General features: G+C 43.9%; 2 non-coding genes across 2 annotated transcripts; both read right to left on the bottom strand.

Annotated features, from left to right (window-relative positions):
• Positions 1–6837: 6837 nt before the first annotated feature.
• trnar-ccu lies at positions 6838–6910 on the bottom strand. Its single transcript has one exon. It is a non-coding gene; the product is annotated as a tRNA-Arg (tRNA).
• A 740-nt stretch (positions 6911–7650) lies between these two features.
• Positions 7651–7723, bottom strand: trnar-ccu. Its single transcript has one exon. It is a non-coding gene; the product is annotated as a tRNA-Arg (tRNA).
• Between the last annotated feature and the right edge of the window lie 10819 nt (positions 7724–18542).

The following is an 18542-nucleotide window of genomic DNA, read 5'->3' as shown; positions in this document are numbered from 1 at the left end:
GAAGAGGTAAAAAAATATATATAATGGCACTGAGACATGCCCATGAAATGACACATTTTTTAAAAATGTTGTTCGCAATTAAAATAAACTGTTTAGCAGAGGATGGTTTCGATCCATCGACCTCTGGGTTATGGGCCCAGCCACTCTGCTTCCAGCCACCCCAGATGGGACTTGAACCCACAATCCCTGGCTTAGGAGTCCAGTGTCTTAGGCCACTGGGATACTGTGTAAACAGTATGACCTATACGATCTGTTGGAAGAGGTAAAAAAATATATATAATGGCACTGAGACATGCCCATGAAACGACACATTTAAAAAAAATGTTGTTCGCACTTAAAATAAACTGTTTAGCAGAAGATGGTTTCGATCCATCGACCTCTGGGTTATGGGCCCAGCACGCTCCCGCTGCTCCACTCTGCTTCCATCCACTTCAGAAAAGACTAGAACTCACAATCCATGGCTTAGGAGTCCAGTGTCTTAGGCCACTGGGATACTGTGTAAACAGTATGACCTATACGAACTGTTGGAAGAGGTAAAAAAATATATATAATGGCACTGAGACATGTCCATGAAACGACACATTTTTTAAAAATGTTGTTCGCACTTAAAATAAACTGTTTAGCAGAGGATGGTTTCGATCCATCGACCTCTGGGTTATGGGCCCAGCACGCTCCCGCTGCTCCACTCTGCTTCCATCCACTTCAGAAAAGACTAGAACTCACAATCCATGGCTTAGGAGTCCAGTGTCTTAGGCCACTGGGATACTGTGTAAACAGTATGACCTATACGATCTGTTGGAAGAGGTAAAAAAATATATATAATGGCACTGAGACATGCCCATGAAACGACACATTTAAAAAAAATGTTGTTCGCACTTAAAATAAACTGTTTAGCAGAAGATGGTTTCGATCCATCGACTTCTGGGTTATGGGCCCAGCACGCTCCCGCTGCTCCACTCTGCTTCCATCCACTTCAGAAAAGACTAGAACTCACAATCCATGGCTTAGGAGTCCAGTGTCTTAGGCCACTGGGATACTGTGTAAACAGTATGACCTATACGAACTGTTGGAAGAGGTAAAAAAATATATATAATGGCACTGAGACATGTCCATGAAACGACACATTTTTTAAAAATGTTGTTCGCACTTAAAATAAACTGTTTAGCAGAGGATGGTTTCGATCCATCGACCTCTGGGTTATGGGCCCAGCACGCTCCCGCTGCGCCACTCTGCTTCCATCCACTTCAGAAAAGGCTAGAACTCACAATCCATGGCTTAGGAGTCCAGTGTCTTAGGCCACTGGGATACTGTGTAAACAGTATGACCTATACGATCTGTTGGAAGAGGTAAAAAAATATATATAATGGCACTGAGACATGCCCATGAAATGACACATTTTTTTTAAATGTTGTTCGCACTTAAAATAAACTGTTTAGCAGAGGATGGTTTCGATCCATCGACCTCCGGGTTATGGGCCCAGCCACTCTGCTTCCAGCCACCCCAGATGGGACTTGAACCCACAATCCCTGGCTTAGGAGGCCAGTGTCTTAGGCCACTGGGATACTGTGTAAACAGTATGACCTATTCGAACTGTTGGAAGAGGTAAAAAAATGAACTGTTTAGCAGAGGATGGTTTCGATCCATCGACCTCTGGGTTATGGGCCCAGCACGCTCCCGCTGCGCCACTCTGCTTCCATCCACTTCAGAAAAGACTAGAACTCACAATCCATGGCTTAGGAGTCCAGTGTCTTAGGCCACTGGGATACTGTGTAAACAGTATGACCTATACGATCTGTTGGAAGAGGTAAAAAAATATATATAATGGCACTGAGACATGCCCATGAAACGACACATTTAAAAAAAATGTTGTTCGCACTTAAAATAAACTGTTTAGCAGAAGATGGTTTCGATCCATCGACCTCTGGGTTATGGGCCCAGCACGCTCCCACTGCTCCACTCTGCTTCCATCCACTTCAGAAAAGACTAGAACTCACAATCCATGGCTTAGGAGTCCAGTGTCTTAGGCCACTGGGATACTGTGTAAACAGTATGACCTATACGAACTGTTGGAAGAGGTAAAAAAATATATATAATGGCACTGAGACATGTCCATGAAACGACACATTTTTTAAAAATGTTGTTCGCACTTAAAATAAACTGTTTAGCAGAGGATGGTTTCGATCCATCGACCTCTGGGTTATGGGCCCAGCACGCTCCCGCTGCGCCACTCTGCTTCCATCCACTTCAGAAAAGGCTAGAACTCACAATCCATGGCTTAGGAGTCCAGTGTCTTAGGCCACTGGGATACTGTGTAAACAGTATGACCTATACGATCTGTTGGAAGAGGTAAAAAAATATATATAATGGCACTGAGACATGCCCATGAAACGACACATTTAAAAAAAATGTTGTTCGCACTTAAAATAAACTGTTTAGCAGAAGATGGTTTCGATCCATCGACCTCTGGGTTATGGGCCCAGCACGCTCCCGCTGCTCCACTCTGCTTCCATCCACTTCAGAAAAGACTAGAACTCACAATCCATGGCTTAGGAGTCCAGTGTCTTAGGCCACTGGGATACTGTGTAAACAGTATGACCTATACGAACTGTTGGAAGAGGTAAAAAAATATATATAATGGCACTGAGACATGTCCATGAAACGACACATTTTTTAAAAATGTTGTTCGCACTTAAAATAAACTGTTTAGCAGAGGATGGTTTCGATCCATCGACCTCTGGGTTATGGGCCCAGCACGCTCCCGCTGCTCCACTCTGCTTCCATCCACTTCAGAAAAGACTAGAACTCACAATCCATGGCTTAGGAGTCCAGTGTCTTAGGCCACTGGGATACTGTGTAAACAGTATGACCTATACGATCTGTTGGAAGAGGTAAAAAAATATATATAATGGCACTGAGACATGCCCATGAAACGACACATTTAAAAAAAATGTTGTTCGCACTTAAAATAAACTGTTTAGCAGAAGATGGTTTCGATCCATCGACTTCTGGGTTATGGGCCCAGCACGCTCCCGCTGCTCCACTCTGCTTCCATCCACTTCAGAAAAGACTAGAACTCACAATCCATGGCTTAGGAGTCCAGTGTCTTAGGCCACTGGGATACTGTGTAAACAGTATGACCTATACGAACTGTTGGAAGAGGTAAAAAAATATATATAATGGCACTGAGACATGTCCATGAAACGACACATTTTTTAAAAATGTTGTTCGCACTTAAAATAAACTGTTTAGCAGAGGATGGTTTCGATCCATCGACCTCTGGGTTATGGGCCCAGCACGCTCCCGCTGCGCCACTCTGCTTCCATCCACTTCAGAAAAGGCTAGAACTCACAATCCATGGCTTAGGAGTCCAGTGTCTTAGGCCACTGGGATACTGTGTAAACAGTATGACCTATACGATCTGTTGGAAGAGGTAAAAAAATATATATAATGGCACTGAGACATGCCCATGAAATGACACATTTTTTTTAAATGTTGTTCGCACTTAAAATAAACTGTTTGGCAGAGGATGGTTTCGATCCATCGACCTCTGGGTTATGGGCCCAGCCACTCTGCTTCCAGCCACCCCAGATGGGACTTGAACCCACAATCCCTGGCTTAGGAGGCCAGTGTCTTAGGCCACTGGGATACTGTGTAAACAGTATGACCTATTCGAACTGTTGGAAGAGGTAAAAAAATGAACTGTTTAGCAGAGGATGGTTTCGATCCATCGACCTCTGGGTTATGGGCCCAGCACGCTCCCGCTGCGCCACTCTGCTTCCATCCACTTCAGAAAAGACTAGAACTCACAATCCATGGCTTAGGAGTCCAGTGTCTTAGGCCACTGGGATACTGTGTAAACAGTATGACCTATACGATCTGTTGGAAGAGGTAAAAAAATATATATAATGGCACTGAGACATGCCCATGAAACGACACATTTAAAAAAAATGTTGTTCGCACTTAAAATAAACTGTTTAGCAGAAGATGGTTTCGATCCATCGACCTCTGGGTTATGGGCCCAGCACGCTCCCACTGCTCCACTCTGCTTCCATCCACTTCAGAAAAGACTAGAACTCACAATCCATGGCTTAGGAGTCCAGTGTCTTAGGCCACTGGGATACTGTGTAAACAGTATGACCTATATGAACTGTTGGAAGAGGTAAAAAAATATATATAATGGCACTGAGACATGTCCATGAAACGACACATTTTTTAAAAATGTTGTTCGCACTTAAAATAAACTGTTTAGCAGAGGATGGTTTCGATCCATCGACCTCTGGGTTATGGGCCCAGCACGCTCCCGCTGCGCCACTCTGCTTCCATCCACTTCAGAAAAGGCTAGAACTCACAATCCATGGCTTAGGAGTCCAGTGTCTTAGGCCACTGGGATACTGTGTAAACAGTATGACCTATACGATCTGTTGGAAGAGGTAAAAAAATATATATAATGGCACTGAGACATGCCCATGAAATGACACATTTTTTTTAAATGTTGTTCGCACTTAAAATAAACTGTTTAGCAGAGGATGGTTTCGATCCATTGACCTCTGGGTTATGGGCCCAGCCACTCTGCTTCCAGCCACCCCAGATGGGACTTGAACCCACAATCCCTGGCTTAGGAGGCCAGTGTCTTAGGCCACTGGGATACTGTGTAAACAGTATGACCTATTCGAACTGTTGGAAGAGGTAAAAAAATAAACTGTTTAGCAGAGGATGGTTTCGATCCATCGACCTCTGGGTTATGGGCCCAGCACGCTCCCGCTGCGCCACTCTGCTTCCATCCACTTCAGAAAAGACTAGAACTCACAATCCATGGCTTAGGAGTCCAGTGTCTTAGGCCACTGGGATACTGTGTAAACAGTATGACCTATACGATCTGTTGGAAGAGGTAAAAAAATATATATAATGGCACTGAGACATGCCCATGAAACGACACATTTAAAAAAAATGTTGTTCGCACTTAAAATAAACTGTTTAGCAGAAGATGGTTTCGATCAATCGACCTCTGGGTTATGGGCCCAGCACGCTCCCGCTGCTCCACTCTGCTTCCATCCACTTCAGAAAAGACTAGAACTCACAATCCATGGCTTAGGAGTCCAGTGTCTTAGGCCACTGGGATACTGTGTAAACAGTATGACCTATACGATCTGTTGGAAGAGGTAAAAAAATATATATAATGGCACTGAGACATGCCCATGAAACGACACATTTAAAAAAAATGTTGTTCGCACTTAAAATAAACTGTTTAGCAGAAGATGGTTTCGATCCATCGACCTCTGGGTTATGGGCCCAGCACGCTCCCGCTGCTCCACTCTGCTTCCATCCACTTCAGAAAAGACTAGAACTCACAATCCATGGCTTAGGAGTCCAGTGTCTTAGGCCACTGGGATACTGTGTAAACAGTATGACCTATACGATCTGTTGGAAGAGGTAAAAAAATATATATAATGGCACTGAGACATGCCCATGAAATGACACATTTTTTAAAAATGTTGTTCGCACTTAAAATAAACTGTTTAGCAGAGGATGGTTTCGATCCATCGACCTCTGGGTTATGGGCCCAGCCACTCTGCTTCCATCCACTTCAGAAAAGGCTAGAACTCACAATCCATGGCTTAGGAGTCCAGTGTCTTAGGCCACTGGGATACTGTGTTAACAGTATGACCTATACGATCTGTTGGAAGAGGTAAAAAAATATATATAATGGCACTGAGACATGCCCATGAAATGACACATTTTTTTAAAAATGTTGTTCGCACTTAAAATAAACTGTTTAGCAGAGGATGGTTTCGATCCATCGACCTCTGGGTTATGGGCCCAGCACGCTCCCGCTGCTCCACTCTGCTTCCATCCACTTCAGAAAAGACTAGAACTCACAATCCATGGCTTAGGAGTCCAGTGTCTTAGGCCACTGGGATACTGTGTAAACAGTATGACCTATACGATCTGTTGGAAGAGGTAAAAAAATATATATAATGGCACTGAGACATGCCCATGAAACGACACATTTAAAAAAAATGTTGTTCGCACTTAAAATAAACTGTTTAGCAGAAGATGGTTTCGATCCATCGACCTCTGGGTTATGGGCCCAGCACGCTCCCGCTGCTCCACTCTGCTTCCATCCACTTCAGAAAAGACTAGAACTCACAATCCATGGCTTAGGAGTCCAGTGTCTTAGGCCACTGGGATACTGTGTAAACAGTATGACCTATACGAACTGTTGGAAGAGGTAAAAAAATATATATAATGGCACTGAGACATGTCCATGAAATGACACATTTTTTAAAAATGTTGTTCGCACTTAAAATAAACTGTTTAGCAGAGGATGGTTTCGATCCATCGACCTCTGGGTTATGGGCCCAGCCACTCTGCTTCCAGCCACCCCAGATGGGACTTGAACCCACAATCCCTGGCTTAGGAGGCCAGTGTCTTAGGCCACTGGGATACTGTGTAAACAGTATGACCTATTCGAACTGTTGGAAGAGGTAAAAAAATAAACTGTTTAGCAGAGGATGGTTTCGATCCATCGACCTCTGGGTTATGGGCCCAGCACGTTCCCGCTGCGCCACTCTGCTTCCATCCACTTCAGAAAAGGCTAGAACTCACAATCCATGGCTTAGGAGTCCAGTGTCTTAGGCCACTGGGATACTGTGTAAACAGTATGACCTATACGATCTGTTGGAAGAGGTAAAAAAATATATATAATGGCACTGAGACATGCCCATGAAATGACAATTTTTTTAAAAATGTTGTTCGCACTTAAAATAAACTGTTTAGCAGAGGATGGTTTCAATCCATCGACCTCTGGGTTATGGGCCCAGCCACTCTGCTTCCAGCCACCCCAGATGGGACTTGAACCCACAATCCCTGGCTTAGGAGGCCAGTGCCTTATCCATTAGGCCACTGGGGCACTGTCTACCTTTTTGCAAATAGTATGAACTGATAGAAGCAGTAAAAACAATGTGTACTGGAGAGCACTGAGACACGCAAATGAAATGTAGCTTTCTAATTTCTGATTGCGTTTCATTTTTGAAAATAATCTGTTTAGCAGAGGATGGTTTCGATCCATCGACCTCTGGGTTATGGGCCCAGCACGCTCCCTCTGCTCCACTCTGCTTCCATCCACTTCAGAAAAGACTAGAACTCACAATCCATGGCTTAGGAGTCCAGTGTCCTAGGCCACTGGGATACTGTGTAAACAGTATGACCTATACGAACTGTTGGAAGAGGTAAAAAAATATATATAATGGCACTGAGACATGTCCATGAAACGACACATTTTTTAAAAATGTTGTTCGCACTTAAAATAAACTGTTTAGCAGAGGATGGTTTCGATCCATCGACCTCTGGGTTATGGGCCCAGCACGCTCCCGCTGCGCCACTCTGCTTCCATCCACTTCAGAAAAGGCTAGAACTCACAATCCATGGCTTAGGAGTCCAGTGTCTTAGGCCACTGGGATACTGTGTAAACAGTATGACCTATACGATCTGTTGGAAGAGGTAAAAAAATATATATAATGGCACTGAGACATGCCCATGAAACGACACATTTTTTAAAAATGTTGTTCGCACTTAAAATAAACTGTTTAGCAGAGGATGGTTTCGATCCATCGACCTCTGGGTTATGGGCCCATCCACTCTGCTTCCAGCCACCCCAGATGGGACTTGAACCCACAATCCCTGGCTTAGGAGGCCAGTGCCTTATCCATTAGGGCACTGGGGCACTGTCTACCTTTTGCAAATAGTATGAACTGATAGAAGCAGTAAAAACAATGTGTACTGGAGAGCACTGAGACACGCAGACACGCAAATGAAATGTAGCTTTCTTATTTCTGATTGCGTTTCATTTTTGAAAATAATCTGTTTAGCAGAGGATGGTTTCGATCCATCGACCTCTGGGTTATGGGCCCAGCACGCTCCCGCTGCGCCACTCTGCTCTCAGCCACTTCAGAAAAGACTAGAACTCACAATCCATGGCTTAGGAGTCCAGTGTCTTAGGCCACTGGGATACTGTGTAAACAGTATGACCTATACGATCTGTTGGAAGAGGTAAAAAAATATATATAATGGCACTGAGACATGCCCATGAAACGACACATTTTTAAAAAATGTTGTTCGCACTTAAAATAAAGTGTTTAGCAGAGGATGGTTTCGATCCATCGACCTCTGGGTTATGGGCCCAGCACGCTCCCGCTGCTCCACTCTGCTTCCATCCACTTCAGAAAAGACTAGAACTCACAATCCATGGCTTAGGAGTCCAGTGTCTTAGGCCACTGGGATACTGTGTAAACAGTATGACCTATACGAACTGTTGGAAGAGGTAAAAAAATATATATATAATGGCACTGAGACATGCCCATGAAACGACACATTTTTTAAAAATGTTGTTCGCACTTAAAATAAACTGTTTAGCAGAGGATGGTTTCGATCCATCGACCTCTGGGTTATGGGCCCAGCACGCTCCCGCTGCTCCACTCTGCTTCCATCCACTTCAGAAAAGACTAGAACTCACAATCCATGGCTTAGGAGTCCAGTGTCTTAGGCCACTGGGATACTGTGTAAACAGTATGACCTATACGAACTGTTGGAAGAGGTAAAAAAATATATATAATGGCACTGAGACATGCCCATGAAACGACACATTTTTTAAAAATGTTGTTCGCACTTAAAATAAACTGATTAGCAGAGGATGGTTTCGATCCATCGACCGCTGGGTTATGGGCCCAGCACGCTCCCGCTGCGCCACTCTGCTTCCATCCACTTCAAAAAAGATTAGAACTCACAATCCATGGCTTAGGAGTCCAGTGTCTTAGGCCACTGGGATACTGTGTAAACAGTATGACCTATACAATCTGTTGGAAGAGGTAAAAAAATATATATAATGGCACTGAGACATGCCCATGAAACGACACATTTAAAAAAAATGTTGTTCGCACTTAAAATAAACTGTTTAGCAGAAGATGGTTTCGATCCATCGACCTCTGGGTTAAGGGTCCAGCACGCTCCCGCTGCGCCACTCTGCTTCCATCCACTGCAGAAAAGACTAGAACTCACAATCCATGGCTTAGGAGTCCAGTGTCTTAGGCCACTGGGATACTGTGTAAACAGTATGACCTATACGAACTGTTGGAAGAGGTAAAAAAATATATATAATGGCACTGAGACATGTCCATGAAACGACACATTTTTTAAAAATGTTGTTCGCACTTAAAATAAACTGTTTAGCAGAGGATGGTTTCGATCCATCGACCTCTGGGTTATGGGCCCAGCCACTCTGCTTCCATCCACTTCAGAAAAGGCTAGAACTCACAATCCATGGCTTAGGAGTCCAGTGTCTTAGGCCACTGGGATACTGTGTAAACAGTATGACCTATACGATCTGTTGGAAGAGGTAAAAAAATATATATAATGGCACTGAGACATGCCCATGAAATGACACATTTTTTAAAAATGTTGTTCGCACTTAAAATAAACTGTTTAGCAGAGGATGGTTTCGATCCATCGACCTCTGGGTTATGGGCCCAGCACGCTCCCGCTGCGCCACTCTGCTTCCATCCACTTCAGAAAAGACTAGAACTCACAATCCATGGCTTAGGAGTCCAGTGTCTTAGGCCACTGGGATACTGTGTAAACAGTATGACCTATACGAACTGTTGGAAGAGGTAAAAAAATATATATAATGGCACTGAGACATGCCCATGAAACGACACATTTAAAAAAAATGTTGTTCGCACTTAAAATAAACTGTTTAGCAGAAGATGGTTTCGATCCATCGACCTCTGGGTTATGGGCCCAGCACGCTCCCGCTGCTCCACTCTGCTTCCATCCACTTCAGAAAAGACTAGAACTCACAATCCATGACTTAGGAGTCCAGTGTCTTAGGCCACTGGGATACTGTGTAAACAGTATGACCTATACGAACTGTTGGAAGAGGTAAAAAAATATATATAATGGCACTGAGACATGCCCATGAAACGACACATTTAAAAAAAATGTTGTTCGCACTTAAAATAAACTGTTTAGCAGAGGATGGTTTCGATCCATCGACCGCTGGGTTATGGGCCCAGCACGCTCCCGCTGCGCCACTCTGCTTCCATCCACTTCAGAAAAGATTAGAACTCACAATCCATGGCTTAGGAGTCCAGTGTCTTAGGCCACTGGGATACTGTGTAAACAGTATGACCTATACGATCTGTTGGAAGAGGTAAAAAAATATATATAATGGCACTGAGACATGCCCATGAAACGACACATTTAAAAAAAATGTTGTTCGCACTTAAAATAAACTGTTTAGCAGAAGATGGTTTCGATCCATCGACCTCTGGGTTAAGGGTCCAGCACGCTCCCGCTGCGCCACTCTGCTTCCATCCACTGCAGAAAAGACTAGAACTCACAATCCATGGCTTAGGAGTCCAGTGTCTTAGGCCACTGGGATACTGTGTAAACAGTATGACCTATACGAACTGTTGGAAGAGGTAAAAAAATATATATAATGGCACTGAGACATGTCCATGAAACGACACATTTTTTTAAAATGTTGTTCGCACTTAAAATAAACTGTTTAGCAGAGGATGGCTTCGATCCATCGACCTCTGGGTTATGGGCCCAGCACGCTCCCGCTGCGCCACTCTGCTTCCATCCACTTCAGAAAAGGCTAGAACTCACAATCCATGGCTTAGGAGTCCAGTGTCTTAGGCCACTGGGATACTGTGTAAACAGTATGACCTATACGATCTGTTGGAAGAGGTAAAAAAATATATATAATGGCACTGAGACATGCCCATGAAATGACACATTTTTTAAAAATGTTGTTCGCACTTAAAATAAACTGTTTAGCAGAGGATGGTTTCGATCCATCGACCTCTGGGTTATGGGCCCAGCCACTCTGCTTCCATCCACTTCAGAAAAGGCTAGAACTCACAATCCATGGCTTAGGAGTCCAGTGTCTTAGGCCACTGGGATACTGTGTAAACAGTATGACCTATACGATCTGTTGGAAGAGGTAAAAAAATATATATAATGGCACTGAGACATGCCCATGAAATGACACATTTTTTAAAAATGTTGTTCGCACTTAAAATAAACTGTTTAGCAGAGGATGGTTTCGATCCATCGACCTCTGGGTTATGGGCCCAGCACGCTCCCGCTGCGCCACTCTGCTTCCATCCACTTCAGAAAAGACTAGAACTCACAATCCATGGCTTAGGAGTCCAGTGTCTTAGGCCACTGGGATACTGTGTAAACAGTATGACCTATACGATCTGTTGGAAGAGGTAAAAAAATATATATAATGGCACTGAGACATGCCCATGAAACGACACATTTAAAAAAAATGTTGTTCGCACTTAAAATAAACTGTTTAGCAGAAGATGGTTTCGATCCATCGACCTCTGGGTTATGGGCCCAGCACGCTCCCGCTGCTCCACTCTGCTTCCATCCACTTCAGAAAAGACTAGAACTCACAATCCATGACTTAGGAGTCCAGTGTCTTAGGCCACTGGGATACTGTGTAAACAGTATGACCTATACGAACTGTTGGAAGAGGTAAAAAAATATATATAATGGCACTGAGACATGCCCATGAAACGACACATTTAAAAAAAATGTTGTTCGCACTTAAAATAAACTGTTTAGCAGAAGATGGTTTCGATCCATCGACCTCTGGGTTATGGGCCCAGCACGCTCCCGCTGCTCCACTCTGCTTCCATCCACTTCAGAAAAGATTAGAACTCACAATCCATGGCTTAGGAGTCCAGTGTCTTAGGCCACTGGGATACTGTGTAAACAGTATGACCTATACGAACCGTTGGAAGAGGTAAAAAAATATATATAATGGCACTGAGACATGTCCATGAAACGACACATTTTTTAAAAATGTTGTTCGCACTTAAAATAAACTGTTTAGCAGAGGATGGTTTCGATCCATCGATCTCTGGGTTATGGGCCCAGCCACTCTGCTTCCAGCCACCCCAGATGGGACTTCAACCCACAATCCCTGGCTTAGGAGGCCAGTGTCTTAGGCCACTGGGATACTGTGTAAACAGTATGACCTATTCGAACTGTTGGAAGAGGTAAAAAAATAAACTGTTTAGCAGATGATGGTTTCGATCCATCGACCTCTGGGTTATGGGCCCAGCACGCTCCCGCTGCGCCACTCTGCTTCCATCCACTTCAGAAAAGACTAGAACTCACAATCCATGGCTTAGGAGTCCAGCGTCTTATGCCACTGGGATACTGTGTAAACAGTATGACCTATACGATCTGTTGGAAGAGGTAAAAAAATATATATAATGGCACTGAGACATGCCCATGAAACGACACATTTAAAAAAAATGTTGTTCGCACTTAAAATAAACTGTTTAGCAGAAGATGGTTTCGATCCATCGACCTCTGGGTTATGGGCCCAGCACGCTCCCGCTGCTCCACTCTGCTTCCATCCACTTCAGAAAAGACTAGAACTCACAATCCATGGCTTAGGAGTCCAGTGTCTTAGGCCACTGGGATACTGTGTAAACAGTATGACCTATACGATCTGTTGGAAGAGGTAAAAAAATATATATAATTGCACTGAGACATGCCCATGAAATGACACATTTTTTTAAAATGTTGTTCGCACTTAAAATAAACTGTTTAGCAGAGGATGGTTTCGATCCATCGACCTCTGGGTTATGGGCCCAGCACGCTCCCGCTGCGCCACTCTGCTTCCATCCACTTCAGAAAAGGCTAGAACTCACAATCCATGGCTTAGGAGTCCAGTGTCTTAGGCCACTGGGATACTGTGTAAACAGTATGACCTATACGAACTGTTGGAAGAGGTAAAAAAATATATATAATGGCACTGAGACATGCCCATGAAACGACACATTTTTTAAAAATGTTGTTCGCACTTAAAATAAACTGTTTAGCAGAGGATGGTTTCGATCCATCGACCTCTGGGTTATGGGCCCAGCACCCTCCCGCTGCGCCACTCTGCTTCCATCCACTTCAGAAAAGACTAGAACTCACAATCCATGGCTTAGGAGTCCAGTGTCTTAGGCCACTGGGATACTGTGTAAACAGTATGACCTATACGATCTGTTGGAAGAGGTAAAAAAAAATATATAATGGCACTGAGACATGCCCATAAAACGACACATTTAAAAAAAATGTTGTTCGCACTTAAAATAAACTGTTTAGCAGAAGATGGTTTCTATCCATCGACCTCTGGGTTATGGGCCCAGCACGCTCCCGCTGCTCCACTCTGCTTCCATCCACTTCAGAAAAGACTAGAACTCACAATCCATGGCTTAGGAGTCCAGTGTCTTAGGCCACTGGGATACTGTGTAAACAGTATGACCTATACGAACCGTTGGAAGAGGTAAAAAAATATATACAATGGCACTGAGACATGTCCATGAAACGACACATTTTTTTAAAATGTTGTTCGCACTTAAAATAAACTGTTTAGCAGAGGATGGTTTCGATCCATCGACCTCTGGGTTATGGGCCCAGCACGCTCCCGCTGCTCCACTCTGCTTCCATCCACTTCAGAAAAGACTAGAACTCACAATCCATGGCTTAGGAGTCCAGTGTCTTAGGCCACTGGGATACTGTGTAAACAGTATGACCTATACGATCTGTTGGAAGAGGTAAAAAAATATATATAATTGCACTGAGACATGCCCATGAAATGACACATTTTTTTAAAATGTTGTTCGCACTTAAAATAAACTGTTTAGCAGAGGATGGTTTCGATCCATCGACCTCTGGGTTATGGGCCCAGCACGCTCCCGCTGCGCCACTCTGCTTCCATCCACTTCAGAAAAGGCTAGAACTCACAATCCATGGCTTAGGAGTCCAGTGTCTTAGGCCACTGGGATACTGTGTAAACAGTATGACCTATACGAACTGTTGGAAGAGGTAAAAAAATATATATAATGGCACTGAGACATGCCCATGAAACGACACATTTTTTAAAAATGTTGTTCGCACTTAAAATAAACTGTTTAGCAGAGGATGGTTTCGATCCATCGACCTCTGGGTTATGGGCCCAGCACCCTCCCGCTGCGCCACTCTGCTTCCATCCACTTCAGAAAAGACTAGAACTCACAATCCATGGCTTAGGAGTCCAGTGTCTTAGGCCACTGGGATACTGTGTAAACAGTATGACCTATACGATCTGTTGGAAGAGGTAAAAAAAAATATATAATGGCACTGAGACATGCCCATAAAACGACACATTTAAAAAAAATGTTGTTCGCACTTAAAATAAACTGTTTAGCAGAAGATGGTTTCTATCCATCGACCTCTGGGTTATGGGCCCAGCACGCTCCCGCTGCTCCACTCTGCTTCCATCCACTTCAGAAAAGACTAGAACTCACAATCCATGGCTTAGGAGTCCAGTGTCTTAGGCCACTGGGATACTGTGTAAACAGTATGACCTATACGAACCGTTGGAAGAGGTAAAAAAATATATATAATGGCACTGAGACATGTCCATGAAACGACACATTTTTTAAAAATGTTGTTCGCACTTAAAATAAACTGTTTAGCAGAGGATGGTTTCGATCCATCGACCTCTGGGTTATGGGCCCAGCCACTCTGCTTCCAGCCACCCCAGATGGGACTTCAACCCACAATCCCTGGCTTAGGAGGCCAGTGTCTTAGGCCACTGGGATACTGTGTAAACAGTATGACCTATTCGAACTGTTGGAAGAGGTAAAAAAATAAACTGTTTAGCAGATGATGGTTTCGATCCATCGACCTCTGGGTTATGGGCCCAGCACGCTCCCGCTGCGCCACTCTGCTTCCATCCACTTCAGAAAAGACTAGAACTCACAATCCATGGCTTAGGAGTCCAGCGTCTTAGGCCACTGGGATACTGTGTAAACAGTATGACCTATACGATCTGTTGGAAGAGGTAAAAAAATATATATAATGGCACTGAGACATGCCCATGAAACGACACATTTAAAAAAAATGTTGTTCGCACTTAAAATAAACTGTTTAGCAGAAGATGGTTTCGATCCATCGACCTCTGGGTTATGGGCCCAGCACGCTCCCGCTGCTCCACTCTGCTTCCATCCACTTCAGAAAAGACTAGAACTCACAATCCATGGCTTAGGAGTCCAGTGTCTTAGGCCACTGGGATACTGTGTAAACAGTATGACCTATACGATCTGTTGGAAGAGGTAAAAAAATATATATAATTGCACTGAGACATGCCCATGAAATGACACATTTTTTTAAAATGTTGTTCGCACTTAAAATAAACTGTTTAGCAGAGGATGGTTTCGATCCATCGACCTCTGGGTTATGGGCCCAGCACGCTCCCGCTGCGCCACTCTGCTTCCATCCACTTCAGAAAAGGCTAGAACTCACAATCCATGGCTTAGGAGTCCAGTGTCTTAGGCCACTGGGATACTGTGTAAACAGTATGACCTATACGAACTGTTGGAAGAGGTAAAAAAATATATATAATGGCACTGAGACATGCCCATGAAACGACACATTTTTTAAAAATGTTGTTCGCACTTAAAATAAACTGTTTAGCAGAGGATGGTTTCGATCCATCGACCTCTGGGTTATGGGCCCAGCACCCTCCCGCTGCGCCACTCTGCTTCCATCCACTTCAGAAAAGACTAGAACTCACAATCCATGGCTTAGGAGTCCAGTGTCTTAGGCCACTGGGATACTGTGTAAACAGTATGACCTATACGATCTGTTGGAAGAGGTAAAAAAAAATATATAATGGCACTGAGACATGCCCATAAAACGACACATTTAAAAAAAATGTTGTTCGCACTTAAAATAAACTGTTTAGCAGAAGATGGTTTCTATCCATCGACCTCTGGGTTATGGGCCCAGCACGCTCCCGCTGCTCCACTCTGCTTCCATCCACTTCAGAAAAGACTAGAACTCACAATCCATGGCTTAGGAGTCCAGTGTCTTAGGCCACTGGGATACTGTGTAAACAGTATGACCTATACGAACCGTTGGAAGAGGTAAAAAAATATATATAATGGCACTGAGACATGTCCATGAAACGACACATTTTTTTAAAATGTTGTTCGCACTTAAAATAAACTGTTTAGCAGAGGATGGTTTCGATCCATCGACCTCTGGGTTATGGGCCCAGCACGCTCCCGCTGCGCCACTCTGCTTCCATCCACTTCAGAAAAGGCTAGAACTCACAATCCATGGCTTAGGAGTCCAGTGTCTTAGGCCACTGGGATACTGTGTAAACAGTATGACCTATACGATCTGTTGGAAGAGGTAAAAAAATATATATAATGGCACTGAGACATGCCCATGAAATGACACATTTTTTTAAAATGTTGTTCGCACTTAAAATAAACTGTTTAGCAGAGGATGGTTTCGATCCATCGACCTCTGGGTTATGGGCCCAGCCACTCTGCTTCCAGCCACCCCAGATGGGACTTGAACCCACAATCCCTGGCTTAGGAGGCCAGTGTCTTAGGCCACTGGGATACTGTGTAAACGGTATGACCTATTCGAACTGTTGGAAGAGGTAAAAAAAATAAACTGTTTAGCAGAGGATGGTTTCGATCCATCGACCTCTGGGTTATGGGCCCAGCACGCTCCCGCTGCGCCACTCTGCTTCCATCCACTTCAGAAAAGACTAGAACTCACAATCCATGGCTTAGGAGTCCAGTGTCTTAGGCCACTGGGATACTGTGTTAACAGTATGACCTATACGATCTGTTGGAAGAGGTAAAAAAATATATATAATGGCACTGAGACATGCCCATGAAACGACACATTTAAAAAAAATGTTGTTCGCACTTAAAATAAACTGTTTAGCAGAAGATGGTTTCGATCCATCGACCTCTGGGTTATGGGCCCAGCACACTCCCGCTGCTCCACTCTGCTTCCATCCACTTCAGAAAAGACTAGAACTCACAATCCATGGCTTAGGAGTCCAGTGTCTTAGGCCACTGGGATACTGTGTAAACAGTATGACCTATACGATCTGTTGGAAGAGGTAAAAAAATATATATAATTGCACTGAGACATGCCCATGAAATGACACATTTTTTTAAAATGTTGTTCGCACTTAAAATAAACTGTTTAGCAGAGGATGGTTTCGATCCATCGACCTCTGGGTTATGGGCCCAGCACGCTCCCGCTGCGCCACTCTGCTTCCATCCACTTCAGAAAAGGCTAGAACTCACAATCCATGGCTTAGGAGTCCAGTGTCTTAGGCCACTGGGATACTGTGTAAACAGTATGACCTATACGAACTGTTGGAAGAGGTAAAAAAATATATATAATGGCACTGAGACATGCCCATGAAACGACAAATTTTTTAAAAATGTTGTTCGCACTTAAAATAAACTGTTTAGCAGAGGATGGTTTCGATCCATCGACCTCTGGGTTATGGGCCCAGCACGCTCCCGCTGCGCCACTCTTCTTCCATCCACTTCAGAAAAGACTAGAACTCACAATCCATGGCTTAGGAGTCCAGTGTCTTAGGCCACTGGGATACTGTGTAAACAGTATGACCTATACGATCTGTTGGAAGAGGTAAAAAAAAATATATAATGGCACTGAGACATGCCCATGAAACGACACATTTAAAAAAAATGTTGTTCGCACTTAAAATAAACTGTTTAGCAGAAGATGGTTTCGATCCATCGACCTCTGGGTTATGGGCCCAGCACGCTCCCGCTGCTCCACTCTGCTTCCATCCACTTCAGAAAAGACTAGAACTCACAATCCATGGCTTAGGAGTCCAGTGTGTTAGGCCACTGGGATACTGTGTAAACAGTATGACCTATACGAACCGTTGGAAGAGGTAAAAAAATATATATAATGGCACTGAGACATGTCCATGAAACGACACATTTTTTAAAAATGTTGTTCGCACTTAAAATAAACTGTTTAGCAGAGGATGGTTTCGATCCATCGACCTCTGGGTTATGGGCCCAGCCACTCTGCTTCCAGCCACCCCAGATGGGACTTCAAACCACAATCCCTGGCTTAGGAGGCCAGTGTCTTAGGCCACTGGGATACTGTGTAAACAGTATGACCTATTCGAACTGTTGGAAGAGGTAAAAAAATAAACTGTTTAGCAGATGATGGTTTCGATCCATCGACCTCTGGGATATGGGCCCAGCACGCTCCCGCTGCGCCACTCTGCTTCCATCCACTTCAGAAAAGACTAGAACTCACAATCCATGGCTTAGGAGTCCAGTGTCTTAGGCCACTGGGATACTGTGTAAACAGTATGACCTATACGATCTGTTGGAAGAGGTAAAAAAATATATATAATGGCACTGAGACATGCCCATGAAACGACACATTTAAAAAAAATGTTGTTCGCACTTAAAATAAACTGTTTAGCAGAAGATGGTTTCGATCCATCGACCTCTGGGTTATGGGCCCAGCACGCTCCCGCTGCTCCACTCTGCTTCCATCCACTTCAGAAAAGACTAGAACTCACAATCCATGGCTTAGGAGTCCAGTGTCTTAGGCCACTGGGATACTGTGTAAACAGTATGACCTATACGATCTGTTGGAAGAGGTAAAAAAATATATAT

The sequence above is a fragment of the Oncorhynchus mykiss genome, chromosome 7, assembly GCF_013265735.2.
Source record: "Oncorhynchus mykiss isolate Arlee chromosome 7, USDA_OmykA_1.1, whole genome shotgun sequence".
NCBI classification, from domain to species: Eukaryota; Metazoa; Chordata; class Actinopteri; order Salmoniformes; family Salmonidae; genus Oncorhynchus; species Oncorhynchus mykiss.
Note: the sequence above shows the minus strand (reverse complement) of the source record. Positions and strands in the feature narration are given on the sequence as shown.